The following is an 18,735-nucleotide window of genomic DNA, read 5'->3' on the forward strand; positions in this document are numbered from 1 at the left end:
CATCGTAATGTTAAGTAATCGGAAACGTGACTTGCGATGTGAATATGCACGTAGTGTGCGGTTGTGAGTTCAACGTCTTGCGATGGTGTTCGTTATTCACGGGGCCATGCTACGGATTTCCTGCGGACGCCTGCCAAATTAAAGGACACTCCACCGTTTGAGCGCTCGACAAACAAACGAATTCAGATGAAACCGGAAAAGTTTTTGCTCTTTAAAGTTCCTAGAACAGCAATACTGACCCTTTACGAAAAAATGCGCACCCGATCGTTCACTTTTTATTATCTCTCGCCATCAGTGGATCACTATTTTCGTACTTCCCCCATTATTGAAGATTTGTCAAAAACTATTTCCTGACTGCTAAGTACTGCAAAGAATAAAATGTCCGGAATGTTCACCTGAGGGTTTTTGCTTCAGACCGGCTCCAGGTAATTTATTGGCCGGCAGCTAAGATTGTAAACCGACCCTGACGCGGAACGACCTATGGTTATGCCACATGATATCCGTAATACATATGTATTTTATATTAAAAATAATCGAAGCGATCAAAAATTACGTAACAAGGTTTATTTTGTTGTCATGGATTTCACTAATACCGGTTATCCAAGGTGAAGGTTGTAGTGACGGCATAGTTTAAAACAGATGGTTTTATAAGTAGTCAAACCTGAGTCATTTAATATCTGGACGCAAAAAACGGATCTATCACGGAAACAAGTTAATGAAACAAATATGTTCAGTACTCAAAATGAAGGTCATTCGTCGCACTTCAAAGAAAAAATAGCGTGAAAATTATTCTGATTTGGTTTTGATGAAATCTCAAACTTTTCTGCGAATACCACTCATCATAGTTTGGACTCCCTGTTGGCTAGCCTGAGCGGCCATTTTGCTTCAGTATCTCTTTATCTCAGTCCCATCCCGAAACAACATTCCACCACAAACTACAGTTTGTGATTCCACTCTTCTTCAACCAATATTTTTGAATAAGGCGAAATTGCGGTCAGTTGGGTGGATTGATGTCCTTTTCGAAGAACTCCACCCGGTTGTCTCGATATCGCTGATACATAGTACTTCTCCGCTGGCGCTGTAGTGACAGCTTGCCGAATTAAGCCAGGTCCATTGTGAGCTTTAATACACGGAAGAATACATTTTTTCGAGCGCTCTTCCCAAGTAACAATTTGGGTTCGATTACAATCTTATGATGGCATTTAAGACCAAAATTGGCCTTAAAAACCGCCATAAGAGTACAATAAAACTCACATTGCTGCTTGGGTTGCTTGTACATTTTGGAATTTCCGAAGAATGGGACTTCCTTGTCAATCGTCACTTGTCATCCGAGGATACTTGCAACACCGGGGTTACTTGCAACACTTCAGCGCTTCACGCTTTTGACAGCTCTAACGCATTTGTTTGTTAACATTACCATTTGCACCCAATCCCATCTTAAAGAAGGGACGTTTACCTATTGTTTAGTTAAGTTTAATCCATTACATCCTTGTTTTGCTTGTTTTTATACGATTGGAAAGTAATTTCACTTTCAGAGTCGGAAAAATGGATGTGCAAAGTTGCGTCAGTTCATTGACATGAAATTATTTTTGATCGTTTGCTCCTGTACACAATAAGTGCATCATGTAAGCTAACAAATAGCAACTTTGAGCTTTGTTTATATTTTGAACTTGGAGAAGAAACGATGAATTCCAATATGGCGCGGTTTGCAGCACTTGTGAAAAGGAAAATTATCGTAATAGACAGTATATACAAAGTAAGTTTGCATCTATACAATGTTATTTTGTCTACCGCTATCTCCAGAAAAATTAAAATTATGAAACATTCCCTATGCCTTCAAACGGCAATTTGGAGTTTGCCGACATGCTGCATTTTCACCGAATATCTTTAAAAAAGCGATAGACGAAATTGGGAAACAAAAAACGCCTCCAGTATCTCTTGTTTTACTACAAATACTACACACTACACAGTTACTACAGTATTGACCACCATACAAGTTTTGGCTACTTACACTTGCACCTAAACGGTATACTTCGAAAGTTATACTAAGTCAAAGTTCAAAAGTGTTGTAAGTATCCCCGGATGACGGTACCTTCGTTAGACGTCTCCGTTAAAGTCATAATAGATCATTTTGTGATGACGTCATTTTGCCGTCAAATGACACCACTTGGTGGTTTGTTTACATGTTTTTTGTCACATCCAGCAGTTTCGATTTAAAATTTCGTGAAGGATTACTGCATCAGTTGCTTTAAAATGCATGTAAGGTGCTTTCTCTTAAATAAAAACTATAATTTTTGATCATTACCTGCCGGACAAAGATAGAAAACTCAATTCAAACTTTAACACCATGTAAACAAACCACCAAGTGCTGCCAAAAAAGTGTGGTTCGGAGCTCCCGTGTTATGATCTATGGTACTTCTTCTAACCAAATGGAAATGGTAAATGGTGCTCTTTCTAACTACGTACAATTTTGCCATGGCCTCAATTTTTTCATCGCTATTCTCAGTAGATCGATGTTCTTGCGCTTATTTCGAAACTGACTAAAAATTTAAAAATATTTTGTTGGCGAAATTGAACCTTACTGAATACAAAATAACTTACTACGTACTTACGACAAATATTTTCAAATTTTTGCGGAGTAGTTTACGTATAAATGTATAAACAAAATCACTTTCCAAACCCACACTGACGTTTGACTGCCGGTTATAAATGTATCAGATTAGCAGGATGGTATTGGGAGCTTTGCCCAAAGTTAAACGCGGTCTAAAGGAAACACCGCGCTTGAAGCAAACACCGCCCTACACTGAGAAAACTTTTCGTATAGTTTCTATGTGTCCCACACATAGATTTTTGCAATGTGCCCAGTTAATGAACTTTATATGCCAAACAGTTATAATTTATGGGTACGCGAAACTTTTGCACATACTATTCATATGCGTATATTTTTATGTGTATAATTGCACATACTATTCATATCGGTATAATTTTTATGTGTATTTCTAGGCGGATTGCCTTATATGTGGCACATGATAATCATCTGGAATTTCATATGGAAATTTACCATTAGTTATGTGCAGAATATTTTGAGTGTATAACTGCTGCCAAAATGTTGTAAACAAACATGTTGTTCAGGTAACTGGGTGGCCAAAGGTAACTAAAACTTTATGATTTCTGTGTAATTTCTTCCAATAATATTAAAATCGACCCAGCAACCATGAAAGAGCATTTCATTTTTGAACAGCGCGGTGGATAACTTTCAATGAAACTCACAATACTGTATCCAGATATTTAACGTTTTGAGCTTTAGTACACCGAAAGAAATCCGATTCCGACGCCATGAAAAAAATCATGATATCATAAAGTTTGAATTCTGTGCAATCATGGCGGAACTGTCCTATAAGACAACACAAAATCATGACTTACAGTTCATGATCTTGTGTTGTGTTGTATCGCAAGAAGTTCATGATATCATGATATAAATTCATGGTGTAAAGGGTGTCCCACATCGAATTGCACCACGGAAGAAACGCTGTAGAAAATTACTCACTGGGTATTTTCTCTTGAAAATTTGAGTAGAAGTAGTTTGAAGTGTAATGTTTACTCTCTATTTTTATCGCGATCAGTTTTTCGAAAATTGGAAAAAATGGCGTCGCCCGAAAAGCAACGTCGCGAATTTATTTTGCGCAAGCACCTGGAAAATCCACAATTCTCTCATCATGAATGATGAGACTTACGTCAAGGCGGACTTCCGGCAGCTTCCGGGGCTACTGTACTTCACCGCCCAGCACAAATTTGAAGTTCCGGGGGGAGTAAGGATGCAGAAACTTACATGGTTTGCCAAGAAATATATCATGTGGCAAACGGAGTCCACCGTTCGTGACTACCAGGACTGTAAACGGGCAGATCCACCTCAAGGAGTATTTACTAAAGGATCTGTCTTCTCTGTCGAAGCAACACGAGGGCCATACGTTCTTCTGGTCGGATCTATCTTCGTGCCAATATTCAAAGGATGCATTTGAGCGGTACGAAGCCAACGGAGTCACTTTCGTACCCAAGCACATGAACGCCTCCAACGCACGGGAACTAAGGCCCATCGAAAAATACTAGGCTATTATGAAGCAGGCACTGCGGAAGCATCCCAAGGAGGTCAAGTCTGAGGAAGACATGAAGAAAAAGCGGATTTCCGTACAAATGAAGCTGCAGCTAGGTTGTACAAAACTTTTTGAGTGGAGTTAAGCGTAGGGGGCGAGCATACGGTTAAGGTATTGAAGTTGAACGAAACAAATATGCCAAAAGCTTACTAATAGGTTATATTTCGTTGTCTGAAAGTTTGAAAAGGATCGGTCAATTAGGTAGTTTTCTACAGCGTTTCTTCCGTGGTGCATTTTGATGTAGGACCACCCTTTAATTTCATGAAACTTAAGCAAGAAACCTGGAATCATGAGTCAATTTGCGCATTTTGGAAATTGAATTTCTATTCGTGTATGTAATACCTTAATTTCGATATCAATCCTCCGAAGAAAAACTCAAAATAAGGGCGAATAATAAGGAATAATATCGTGATCAATAATTTAGATTGCCAAGATAGAAGCAAAATCTGCCAAGAGCTGGATTACACTCTGCTGGATTGCAGATTAGTTGGGTGACACAATCTAAACGGTTGGGGTCAATTCCCAAAGGCATAAGTAACGCTTCTATCACAATAGATCAACTATACTGGTCGCAGTGATGAGTCCACACATAAAAAACGCTTCTATTTTACTGCTAATAATTTGAAGAGAACATAATGTTGGTGTTGATGTAACACAAAACTACAACTACAAAAGTACATACTACAAAAGCTAGTACTATTGATCACACTATAAATGATGGGACTGGGAATGTTTAAAGAGCGTATCGTGCGTCACCAGTCAATGAATGAAAAAGTAACCAGTCTCTGGACTGAAACAAAAAACTTATTAGCAAAAGGATACTAACAAGATTACGTGCCGCGCCGCACGCTAATGAAATAATCGAATTAACATAATTCAGAAAATAAGCTCGACATAGCAAGAATGGTGCTCAAAGAACAACTGTATCCGACCATCATATTCCCGTATGATTTATTTTACTTGTCTATACACAGCTCACATAAAAGAAATTTCGAAGCCCTTTCAAATTCAAATCAGTTTAATATATGTTTTTCATTAGATAAAAAAATATAGTTGGAAACTTCCATGAATGACATAATCCGTTCAAAACGTAAACAAGTTGGAATCTTAAAGGTAAAGCTGAACATCACTAATTAGAATGCAAAAACAAATCAACAACACCATTCGAGTTTTGTTGATATGAATTCTAATGAAAACCGACCAATATATAATAAACTTACTTTTAGGTCAAATAAACAAATCCTTCACCTACCCATTCTAAATGACCAATTGTTTGTCCTCGATCAGAAAGGATTATTTAAGCTGGAAATGTGTGTCAGTCAGTATGAACTGTCTCAAAAAAGGTCAACATCCTGCGGAATATAGTATCATGGTTCCAAGTTGACAGTAAACATTTAAAATCATACATTTGCATATTAATGGGCTCGAGAAGTCGAGAAAACAAAATCAACAACCACCGGAACCTGCTTACCACAGATGTTAAAGCTCATCCACTCAATATTGGGTCAGTCATGTCGGAATAATAGAAGTCGTAGACGGAAACTACCATCGCAATACTAAACCCTTGTGTCCCTGTATGACAATGATTGCCTACCTGAACCGGTTTCACAGTAGGGTGACGTATAAGTTTCATTTCTCAAATTCAATATTCTATATGTGCTTGTATAGCGCAGGGATGCCCTAGAATAAATGTATAATTAGAGGCGACTTGCCAAATTTTTGGTAGAAAAATGTTTTCTCGCAAATAGTTAGAGAGAGTTCATTCTATAATATATGCAACCGGATACAATTGCATTTTGGAAACTGTTTTGAAAATTTAAATAAGCCACATCAGAAAGGTAAAAGCTATCAGCGCTTTTGCAACAAAACAAGCTACCGAAAAGAGGGGTTAAAATCCCATAACGATAGCAAAATTGTGACTACGTGAGCTGCGGCGCGACGCCTCATTCTAAATTCGCATAACTTTGAAAGCATCACGCGAGACTGTCCATTAACAGGAATCTTCTCATTTACTAGGGTGGCACGCTTTCGGATTTCCTTCGAGGATAACATTTTACTGGAAATATTCAACGCTTTGCATGGTCAACAATTGTGCCCAAACGATAACCAAAATGTGGACGGCGTTACCAACTATGTTGGGTTGCAGCCTTTTCAGAAAATCTTCCACAGCAAGTTTGGCAAAGCACTGTAAAACACCCAACCCATCAAGTTTTCTTCCAACATCACATGTCAACCCTAGCCACCCATTCATCCCAAGATCTGCGATCCGCTAGAAAAAAAACAACAGCTCTTTATTAATGACTGCGATTCGCGATCGACCTACCTAACGAGAGCCTGCAGCCGAGAGAAACGTGACCGGTTTCAACGTTCAAGCCACCTTTGCCTGGTATCCCATACGACACCCCCCGAGGCTACGTCGTTTTTCCACCCGTTCTCGGGCCCGCTTGATTCTGATTCCAGCTGTAAGGTATTACAAACGCTACCTATCGCTCGCTACCTATGCGAAAGTGAAATTGAAATATGCGAATGTTCCAATGTCAAGTGCATGCATAACACCTCCATCGTTCTCACGATGATGCATTCTCACGTAAAGGTCGCGAATAAATGCATATTTTGCCGGTCCAGTGATTCGTTGTTCCGTGGCGTAGCACGTTTACCGGTCCGGAAAAGGCGAATGACTCTCTAATTTGGTACCTTTTACATAATTGTTTGAAGCTTAACTCAGGTTCAATTTTCCTGATTTCTGCCAGTTGGACCAAGTCAACAATGAATCGATGTTTGCAAGCATGCTGTAATGACAGAACCATAAAACACGATTAGGCTAGCATATAGCCTTACGAGCAGTTTCTGTACGATGTTTTGACGTAATATTTTACAAAAACAACCGGGCATTTATCGATTCGATTGGATAAAAGATTTTAAACCGCAAATTCATGTATGGTGGCTGACAATCTTACTAGGGTGAATCTCTCCTCGAAGGTTGATGCTTTGTGGGTCACGTGACTTGAAGTTTCACGCATTTAATGATAAATTGATAATTTAATTTATTCTTTATTAACAAAAATTACCAATCATAAGTTTTCGTAAGTCAAGAAACGAGTTCAGATAGAACAGCAGTGCCACTGACAAGTGATTCTTTCTTTGTTTGCCTAAATGAATCGCATTCATTGCTGCGTGAACGCAGCACTCCTCTTTCAAATGTATTCGTAAAAGTGGACTCAGCCCAGTGGCTCACCAATAACGCAGCACCAGTAACCTTGCCCCTCGCCTTAGTAGACCTCCCATCAGTTCATTACATTCCAAGTCAAGTTCAAGCTCTCGACTTCAATCAGTCTAAAGCAGGTGATACGATTATTCTTTAGACTAGACACTAGACAGCAGGTTTGTCACATTGGAATCTACCGCTGATGTAAAATCAAACGTTGATCAACGCCAAAATCCAAACAAGATCAGAACTCCCCGCGGGCACGAACGAATCTCAGTTTCGCCCTTTCAGTCACGACCATTAGCTTTGATGGTTGGTTTGACAATTTACACGAAGGAAACGGAGAGAAACTAAAACCTGTTATCACCTGTAGCACTTTTCATTCTTCCCACGAGAACAATCACATTAAAGCGGGCATGAATCTAAATTAGACTAAAAACCAAGGCCTACGTGATCCGTGCGGCATATACATCATTGCCAGCGGGGCAGAAACTGTGCCGTTTTATTGAACCACATACAAAAAAGACATATTTTCACCACGCACTACGCAGCTTCCGCGAAACTAGACAGGAGATTTGTTTCGTTTTACCTTTGTTACACTCTAACGAAGGAATTAAAATCAACCGAAAAACATGAAATTGATACGAGTCCAGCTGTTCATTCAACTCCACAAAATGAGCGTCCCATAGACCACGGCAGTAATGGTGACCAATGTCACGGGAATGGCGGACAACGCCAGTATGCTGTCAGCCGACTTTCACCTGCATGAAATGTCAAATTAGAATAAATAGAACCTGCATAAAATGTCAAATTCGACTGACCACAAACTGACATGACACTGTCCGCCATTCAAGAAAATTTTGGAACGGTTGTATAAATACTTAATGCAAAGATTTTGAAAACGCCAATTAACATTGTTTATTCTATAGTGTTGCAAAAGTGTTAAGCGATTTGCAACAATGTGAATTCTATAGGTAGGTATAAACAATACAAATTGTTGAAAATGCTACAGCATGTTGGCGGTACAACGGAGGTTCCTTCTCCATTCGGTGAATTGGATAAAAATTTTTTGCTTCTCTTTTAAATCACCCGCTAATGTAGTTGATCATATAAAACGGGTCCAAAATGCCTAAAGAGATCTAATTAGCATATGGCTTACGCTATGCTTCAGTCACGTCGTCGATATCGGTTATGCGAATCCTAATAATCAAATCAAATAAATTATAACTGCGAACAGCCAGAAGCATCGTAAAAGTTCGTCTGTCTGTTTCTAAGGTAGAATCGGCTCTTGGATCAAAATGTCTGGAACTGGATTTCATGCTCAACTAGACCGTCGTCGGATACGTTCTCGGCGAAGCAAGTTGAAATGATCCGGTCCGGTCCGATTGATAGACGCAATCCATCTCCCTGCCTACAACGTTAGCATCGGTAACCTTCCAAAAGCAAGCCTCTAGGACATCAAGAGCGTATAAATCTACATGTTGTACGTGAAACCTTCAGGCTGCGGGTCATTGCGGATCCTGTTCGTCGCGCTTCGGAAGCAACAACGATCAGGATGGTGGAGAAAATATCAACCCATTGAGACAGTGTCGTACATATATGTCGAAAACAGTCATGCCCTACTTAGTTCTGTCACTGTATAAACAAGATTGTTTGGGATGGTAGTTGACTAAAATGCTCAAACTATACGATAAACATTTACAACAAAACGTGGTACCGCTCTACTTCAGTCATCGAAATGTCCCAAAAACCTAAAGTACTGAAGTGACCAGACCTGAAGGGAAAAAGTGACAATAAGCTTTTTTAACAGTCTTGGTTTACTAAAAAAACACTTGAAGAAATAAGGTTTGATATGGAGGGTGAAAAATGAACTGAATGAACTGAACTCGATGAACGCATACGGATATAGTAGGTGATACAGTATTACAGTCTTATTTCACTGACTAAAAGTGAATCTGAACACCCCTCGTGCGTCACCGGCACGCCGCATAAGCATTCCAGTGCGGCGTGAAACAATCTCGACGGAATAAAACGCCACTCTTGTAAAACAACCTTTTACAAACTTTTTTTGTTTTGTTGGTAGAAGCTTAATAAAACTGTTATAACGTTTGAGCTTTGTAAACGGAACACAGCTTGAGAAAAATGAAAAAGAATATAAAATTTTATTTTTTCGGAAAACTCAGGAAAATCCTTCAGTCTTTTTTTTCATGTTTCTCAAACTGTGTTTTTTGTTTACAGTACTCAAAAGTCATAAAAATCTTTACCAAGCTTCTACCAACAAAACAAAATAAAAGTTTTTTCCAATACGTTGCAAAGTTTCTGAGAAAAACTCAAAGTTTTTTTACCTGGTAAAAGTTATTAGCAGTTCATACTTAATCGTCATTTGCACATGAAATAAACGTTTCTCTAAAAATAATGTTTTTAGTTTTGCTCTACTTCAGATTCAAGTGCTTTTCTCATCATCACTGAGTAGAGTTTAGCGAACCAGCAAAAAGGTGCTTGTTTTAAATATGGATAAACATTTTGTTGGCAACACTGCTACTTACCTCCCGGTCATGATTAACTCAGCAAGTGCCCGCTTGATTTTTGCACTACGAAGAATCATGATGGATACAACGGAGATGGATACCGCAATGCTTCAAATACTGCACTCTTCGTTATTGCGAAAGTTCACTTTTAATGGCACTGTTTGCTTGTAACATACCCAACATGCGCGGTGATTCTGAACGATGACACTGAGCCACTCTAAATTGGCATCAAATTTTCAAAATTTCATTTTTCCATTTAGAGACTAACTTTGTCTGACCTTCAAAATAGCAATCCATCAGAATTTGTTTATGAAGAATTGCCAACTTCATTCAAACCATAACATGTGAAACGGTATAAACTGAAAGAGAAAAGTGAGAGAGATAGAATGATAGAAGATAAGAAGATAGATAAATAGAAATAGAAATAGAAAGAAAGTGAAAGAGAAAATAAGAGAAACGAGAGAATGAGAGGGATGATAAGAGTATGAAAGTGATATTTTTTTGTTTTGTTAAAACAAAATCGATCCAAACATGGATTCCTATGTTAGTATCACAATTTTTTGCCAATACAATTTAGAATACTATTCCATTAATTTGGTACAAAAAAACCGCGGATGCCCCAGCTTGGGTAAAGAACAACAACTTTGTTTCGTTACTTTCTTCTACCACCGTTGCCTCCGTCGACTGTGAAAAAAACTACCGTTACAAAACATTGAAAACATAGAAAAACTATTGACCGGTAATCACAATTTTTTGTGACTATAGACTATAGTTTTCTAGACTATAGTGCAGTATGAAGTAGTTTAAAAAAAAAACTTAAGGTTTTCTGCTCTTTTATTTGCAACAAAGCTGTGAAGTGTTAATATAGAATGTATGTAACAGTAGTGGACCCTCTACCTATAACGGATCCTCGGGTACAATTTAAGCATTTATTAACTTGTATCTCTTACTTCTGAGGATGTATAGTATGAACCAGGAACAATTATTAAAACCTAACACGCATTTTAATTTATAAAATTAAGGCCGCATTCAATTACTAAACCTGTAATTTCGACGTTTTCAATAAGTGAGGATCCACTATACCATTGGTGGACCCTCTCCGTACAATACGCACTAAAATTATAATAGACCCGGCCTTGATTCTATTGTGATCCCCAACCTGTCCATAATAGAATAACAGACATTTCAATTTGTGTATAGAAACTATGTAAAATATAGAGATTTGAAACATAAATTAACATTTTTCAAGTCTAGTTAAGTTCTTAAGTAAGTACCATCGATTAGATACTTTGTATAATCTTCAATTTAATCCATAGAAGAAGACGGCTACCGGTATTTTATGTTACGAAAGATGACCTCCAGCTTAAAAATTCCAAAATTCCTTCACCATCCGGTATAACAGAGTAAAACCTAACTATAAAGTGACTCACTGTTTGCCCCTAGCGAAGAAAGACAATGCGAAAAGAGAGTGAAATTCTGAAACTGCAGCGCGCGCAATGCACTCTGACATGACCGGTTGGTACCACCGTACCGGCGGGCTGTCCACCACGCCGCACCGTCATCCTTCAGGCGTGTGGGGTACTTTTAGCGGCAGAGTGCAAGGCCTACCACTGACTGCTACTGGGTCGTTATTGCAAGGGCCACGGCAACGAAGATCGGGCGGTAAATTTCGCTTGCCATTATAGGTAAACAGGTTTATAGCGATGGCGCAAGACCTTGGAGACAGCAGAAAGCCTTTTTTCCTTGACGCAAAATTGCAGCAAACTATAACCTGTGAACCGAAGTGAAATTGATAGTAGGTTACTTTTATGGCCGTGCGTCACCTCCGGATCAGCGAGACAATTTTTAGCACCTTTACTGAGAGGTCGGTCATCTCCGACGATTTATAAGTTTATATTTGACAATCTGCTTACTTTCATTGTCGCTTAGAAACTGAATGCAACGTACTGTTTTCCGCCGTATTGCAGCTTGCCGATAGACTCGAATTTACAACCCTGGACGAGCAAAGTGCTATTTTATGGCTGCCCTTTTTCCATGTTGACAGATGGCAAACAGACGGCTTCTCTGTGTTGGCAATTTTCTGCTCAACCATTATTGCCGAGACAGCTTTAATGACCCCTACGTGATTGCGGCCAGGGTGACCCCGGCTATCGAACGGAACAAGGAAGCCACGATGGCTCTCTCCGCGCACTTGTTTGGTTGCCTGTTTGTAGGGTTCGTGCATTGGTAGGTACCAATGCCTTTGCACCCAGCGATTTCGTAAGCCTGGTTTATGGAATTATGCACGGATGTGTGTAGAAAGTACCTGTTTGAGGCTCCGATGGTTGTTTGCCGCTACCCATAGCTAGGTATATTTGCGGACGATCTCGTGGCCCTTGACAAACAAACTGGTGTGAATAATAATTATGAAATTCTTGGAAGTTAGCTCACTGAATTGTATACAGAAGTGGTAATATTTGTGCGCTGCTGACTTTAAATCACGTGGTAGGTGTTATGAGTCACAATTACGTAGATACTGTTTTCGAATTTTCGAACCAGTTTGACCAGCCTTATCAAATTCGAATCGTCGGCAAACAAAACTAGTGATCTAATCCATCACGGAATGGAAATTAACTGTAAATATGACGCTAGATAGGGAAACTGATTAATCATTAAAATTTAAATGGTTAAAGTTGGTGGAAAGTTTGAGACCTAAATAAATATGAAAAGTCAAAAAGACATTATTATCACTTCACAACCACGTGCCTTCCGAAACTCACGGGTAACCATGGCTAAAGCATACTAATGGCGTAACTAGACCTGTGCTGCGGGCTCCATTCCAGGGACTCGCAAAGCAGCTGACGAACTTATTACATTACCTAATAGAAAAACCTGATATACTCGTAGAATATTTAATTTCCGGAAATTCAAACATATCTGAGTTTCCTGGGAAGTACACGTGTACTTTCCAAAGAAGTGAAGCCGCAAGCCGCAAATTCGACCTCGTAGCGCTTGTGGGAGGTGCCTTGAAAGGAGACGATAATACCTACGCATTAGGATGGCTATACTATCTACAAGAACTGAAGCAACACAAATAACGCAGGAAAGAACGATCGGATGGCCGATCAACCATCGAATGTGTAGTTTGAGAATTAAATGTCAAGTTTTGAACATAAGAATCATAAGCGTGCATAAGCGCATTTCCAACTGACAAAGATATGACGTCAAGTTCATCAACGGAGATTACAATGCTCAGGACAGTCAGGAGGAGTAGTTCTAACCAATTATTGGACAATTAAGAAACAAGAACATGACCATACGCAGTACCTTCATACAGCACAATCTTCGCCTTCGGTGCAGTAGGAGATCACCCAACCATATGGAATCACAAATTGACCACGTTTTGATAGATGACCGATACTATTCAGACATTATCCACGTCAGTATCTACTCTTGCACTAACATCGATCTGGGCTACTATCTAGAGATGATTAGTAAACACCAAAAACCATCTGTTATAAACAACATATGACAACGGCATTCGTTGAAGTTATATTGGCGGAAGAGAGTGAACTGGGTCGAGCCTCTCTTGATGCCTTTTGGAGCACTGTTACAGCAGCTATTAACATCGCAGTGAAAATCGTCTCAGGTTGTAACGAAGATCGACGTAATGAATGGTTTATCGAAAAGCGTCTGCCGCAATTGGGTGAGAAGCAGCGCAGAACCACCCGTCAGAATGCAGAACGTTACGAACCTTACTCATCCATGAGAAGGAGTGTATCGCCGGCAGAAGGAGGAGTGCGTGAAATTCAAGCGGCGGTACTGTTCTCATGAGACACGGAAATTCTATCAAAAGCTCGTATCTCACAATGCCTTTTAGCAGCGAACAGAAAACCCTAAGGATAGGAATGTAGGTATTTTTACAGACATCCGAATGGTGATTGAAAGACGGAAACCGATGAACACCAGAACGACATGAAGACTGAAGACCTAATGGCGAAAGAATCGACGTCATCGGTGCAACAAGTAATGGAGATGTACGATAACCCAAGTTGAACGACTGAGAGACAACACAGCAGCGGAAGTTATTATAATGAGCCCAAACAAGCCAGTCAGCTGTTTGTATCAAAAATTTGTCAAGATTCAGGATTCAGAACAACTATCCGAAAGGAGTGAAAAAATGGGTTTGTCCGCCCTATTTATCAAGAAAGGCTACAATCTGGATTGTAAAAACTATCGAACAATCATTATCTCCTACAAAGTGTCACCTACAAAGTGCTTTCCCACGTCATATTACTTACAAGCTATCAGGATGGCTTCATGGAATATCTTTTTCATCACCAACACCAACGCACATTCACCAGGTATGCATCATGGGAGTCCGTGATACTACGGATCAAATTTTTTTACGCTCCGACAAATCCTCCAAGAATGTTGGGAGTATAACGAGCCCACGCATCATATTTTTATGATTTTCATGGTAACATATGATACAGTCGAGCGGGAACAGCTATGGCAGATAATGCACGAGAGCGATATTCCGCACAAACTACCCTGGAGCAAGTGATGCGTTATATGCGTGTCTCGGGGGCACTCTCGAGTCCTTTCGAATCGCGCAGAGCGTTGCGGCAAGGCGATGGACTGTCCTGTACGTTATTCAATATCGCTATTAAAAGTGTGATCCGGCGAGCGAGCGTCGAAAAGAAAGGAACGATCTTCAGCAAGAGTAGTCAACTCCTAGCCTTCGCAGACGACCTCGACATCATTACTAGAAACCTTAAGACGGCGGCAGTGACAATCTGCGCCAGACTAAAAACGGTGGCTAGGAGGATTGTGTTACAAATCCATGCGTCGAAATGCAAATATATGGAGGGAAGAGATTCCAGAGAAAACCACGTTGGCCTCCGTATTGACAGCGATGAACTGGAAGTGGTTGATGAGTTCGTATATTGAGAATCTCTGGTCACCACCGACAATAATACGAGTAAGGAGATTCAACGACGCATTCAAACTGCAAGTCAAGCCTACTTTTCCCTCCGCAAGATGCTTCGATCAAGGAGCATATGCTGCCGCACAAAGCTGACGATATACAAAATACTATTTTAGGACTTGATACAGTAACTTCCTAAGCAAAGTTACTGTCTCAAGTCCTAAATACCTCTTGGGACTTGAGACAGTAACTTTGCTTGCGAAATACATACGTTCACATGTCGTATTTAAACGAAAGATGTTGAGGACTAATTTTGGCGGAGCATAAACGAATAGCGGAGAGTGGCATAGGCGTATGCACCACGAATTGCACTCACTATAGTACTTGGAGAGAAGCCTATCGTACACCTGCCGAAGGTTGGGAGACTATGGTCACATCGCAAGGTTGCCAGATGACTGTGCAATGAAATTCGTTCTCTTCAAAAATCCCACCGGCATCAGGAATAGAAGGGCCCAACCCGCTAGATGGCTCGATCAGGTTGACGTCGACTTGCGTGTGTTGAGACGCTCAACGAATTGACGACGATTAGCCCAAAAACGTGTACGGTTAAGAGGAACCCCGGTTCCCTGCTCGTAGAAATAAGTAAGTAATAGCGTAATCTGATGGTACCTATGGAAAAGTATGGACGAAAACGGCTTTTGGAAAAAACTGATCAAATTAATCTTTCGGTGCTGTATGAACCATTCGAGAACCATTGCCTCATTCGAGAACCATTGGCTTCATTCGTGCAACAGAACCCATCTAGGGAGTTCGTATACCTTAGCTCACTAGCAACTCATAACAACAACGCTAGTCGTCGCCGTGAGAGTATAAGCCGTGTCTACTATGAACTCCACATACATTTTCAGTCGAATAATCTGAGCCTTCGAATAAAGTGCACCTTGAATGAAACTTTAATTAGACTTTACTGACAGGCAACCTGCGACAACCCAGTTGAACCCAGCGTTCGGAAGGTGGCTAAAGCTGGACGGATACACTGTGTTGGACATGTCGCTAGAATGCCGGTCAAATATTTTGCGAAAATGGTGCTCGCGTCGCGAACGCAGTTTGCAACAAGACGAAGAAGGAGGGCGCAACAAATAAATTGGCACGACTAAATGGAGTGTAGTATAGTATGGATCGAATTATTACTTTTTCTGGTGCCTGACATTTCGAAATCCGCTTCCGAAGATAGTCAATTGCTTAAGACGAATTTAAAAAAAAATTGAGAAATTTTCATTTAAATATTTTAGAAATTTAACTTTCCGAAAAAAAAACTTTCTATTTTTCTACATTTCTCAGATTTTTTACAGTGCAGAGACTTGACAACTTTTTAACATTCCTGCCCAAATATTGAAATTTTGGTATATTAATATAAACATTCCTCAAAATTTGCAAAAACTTCATCAAAAATATGAAATGAAATTGATGAATGAATTTGAAAATGAAAGTCAATTATATCTAAAATGTTTCATAAATTTTCTAACTGAACTTATTCTAATTAATACATGCCAATCTAAAGACTGTCAAAAACTATCTTGTCTAGAAAAGCGACTTAGCCTTTCGGGAAAAAATATTTAAAAATATTCTGAAAAAATTGAACAATGATAAAATTTTCTAGCAACGCGTCTGTTGGAATATACTGGAAAATCAAGAAGTCGGCGTGAGTTTCGGATTAAAAATTTCCCAAATAAGTGAGAGTGTCTTAAGATGAAACGTTGAACAAATAAAATAGATTCAAAAAATACCATTTCTGTCATGTTAAAAGGTTTAAAACAAAAATTTTCACAGAAAATACAACAATATCGATTTTTTCTGGAAAGGGCCACAACTTCGAATACAGTATTGAAATCCACCAAGAGATCAAGCAAGCTGCAAGCTTTCTTAAAAGAAACGGGTGTTTCAAAATGGCGCACCATTAGTTTGAAAGAATATATTTGGTCGTATTTTGGCCAGCTTAAGGAGATTGATTTAGCTGGAAATTTACACGATTGTTTTTTGTATCGCTCAAAAGTTGTATTAAAATGAGAGAAGATTTTATTTTTATGTAAAATGGCACTTAACGTCAAATTAAATCCATAAAAAAATTCACTTCTCCTTGATAAGTTCCATCAGCGTAAACTGTTGCTAGTTCTTAAGCTTTTGCAAGAACGCTGTTCAACTGAATAAACGTATCCCTCACAGCAAAACATATCTCATGTTGTTTTATTCAAGCAAATTCAAAACCAGCGTCTTAACGTACTATAATTATAACACAGGTGTCTGTTCGAAAATATTCAAGATTGTGAAAAATTAAAATCCACTATTATACCAATAACAATACCACAGTAAATAGAGTATGCATCAAAACATTATAAGGTTGGTTGAAAAATACTGTCAAACTATCATAATACATTTTTGAATAAAAAAGAATCTCAAAAATCAAAAATAAAAGATGCGTGCGTGATAAACTAGTTGAAAGATGAAAATTATACAACCCAATCTTCTCTTCCAGTAATTGTCCTCAATTCCAAAATGCTTTCCACTTGTGTTGTATCAAACTTCCTTGTTAAGAAAAAATAATAACAAAAGCAAATGTTGCAACTCATTTACGGTCGAACAAACCGGAATAGAGTACTCATTAATACGTCATTAGTACTCCATTAAACGGTATCGAACCCACGGCAAAAATGCAAACTTTAGCACAAAAACTGTGACACTGAACTGTACCGCTGGGCAAAGGGTTTTCCGCTGACTAGGGACAATTTCGCAGCCGGCTGAAAGCGAATCATAACAGCTTAAGTTTGTTTGGAAGAGTGTCCAATGGCAAACGATTCGATTGAAATTCAAAATATTTGCCACCGAAAAATGTGGCACCTGCACTTGACTTCGACAGTATATCTCACAATCGGAAGAACTTTAGCACCAATTAGCCGGTAGCCGCTAACATAATTGTCTGTTTTGTTTCTATGTCCGCACACTGTTAAATTCCTGGGTTTTTGGGTTTCGGCATACTTACGGTCTGGTTCGATGGTACGGTCTTCCGACAGCAAATTTGTGCACTGAATCACTAATTACTTTAAGATTTCCAATAAAACTGTAACCGATTTTATTCTGCCCAAAGTTTAATCCACTACGAAATGTTTCCTGATATGAACTTTTGAACAGCTTTCAATTCTAAACACACAGTTTTTCACGGTAGCACTTTAGTTTCGCGTCTACTGACACGTGGTCAACTATTCACGAAAATCACAACCGGAAAATGTCCCAGGAGCACTTATTTCCACATCAAACCACAATTATCCAATATATCCGAGCACCGTGGATTCACCAGTCGGAATAATCGAAATCCGCTCGGCGCAGGGGTCTTTATAAAAATTTGCTTTTCTCGCGAATCTATCAGCGAGCCCTCCCTACCTATACCGGCAGCAACGAATCATGCTTGGCAACGCTGTGACTACATGCAGGTACCTTCTACCTCTAGTGCACAGTAAAAAAAATCGCTTCGAACCAACTACTTCATCCTACATCGTATGTTTGTCCTTTGCAACCACTCCAATCACTGCTGGCATTGTTAAAACAAATAATCACAGTCTTTAGTAGATCATAAACAAATTATCTGATTGTTTTACTGTGCAATCCATTGTGTGCTAGTAGACAAAGTATCTAAGACTGTATCCATTTGTGCAGGAGACGCTTTCCCGTTTGCGTTTTCCTTAAGCGTTTCGCAGCGACAATCACGCCGGAACACGAAATTCTCGCGCAGAACCAACAAAAGCTAAGCCGCGAGCGCAACCAAATAGTTCACCATCACCTGCTTGATAGTGACGGGTTCTCTCCAGGCCGCTCTCGCTCGCTCGCGTTCGACGGCGTGCGATCGATGCCGTACGGAGCAAATCGGACTTGACCGACGACGCGACGAGA

General features: G+C 39.5%; 1 protein-coding gene across 1 annotated transcript in view; it reads right to left on the reverse strand.

Annotated features, from left to right (window-relative positions):
• Positions 1-17,900, reverse strand: part of LOC128732548 (acyl-CoA Delta-9 desaturase) — a 41,020-nt gene extending 23,120 nt beyond the window's left edge. Inside the window, exon 1 of the mRNA XM_053825821.1 lies at positions 17,831-17,900. The gene's annotated coding sequence lies outside the window, so the exon portion shown is untranslated. The remainder of the gene's footprint in view (positions 1-17,830) is intronic.
• Positions 17,901-18,735: the final 835 nt, after the last annotated feature.

The sequence above is a fragment of the Sabethes cyaneus genome, chromosome 1 (assembly GCF_943734655.1).
Source record: "Sabethes cyaneus chromosome 1, idSabCyanKW18_F2, whole genome shotgun sequence".
Taxonomy (NCBI): Eukaryota; Metazoa; Arthropoda; class Insecta; order Diptera; family Culicidae; genus Sabethes; species Sabethes cyaneus.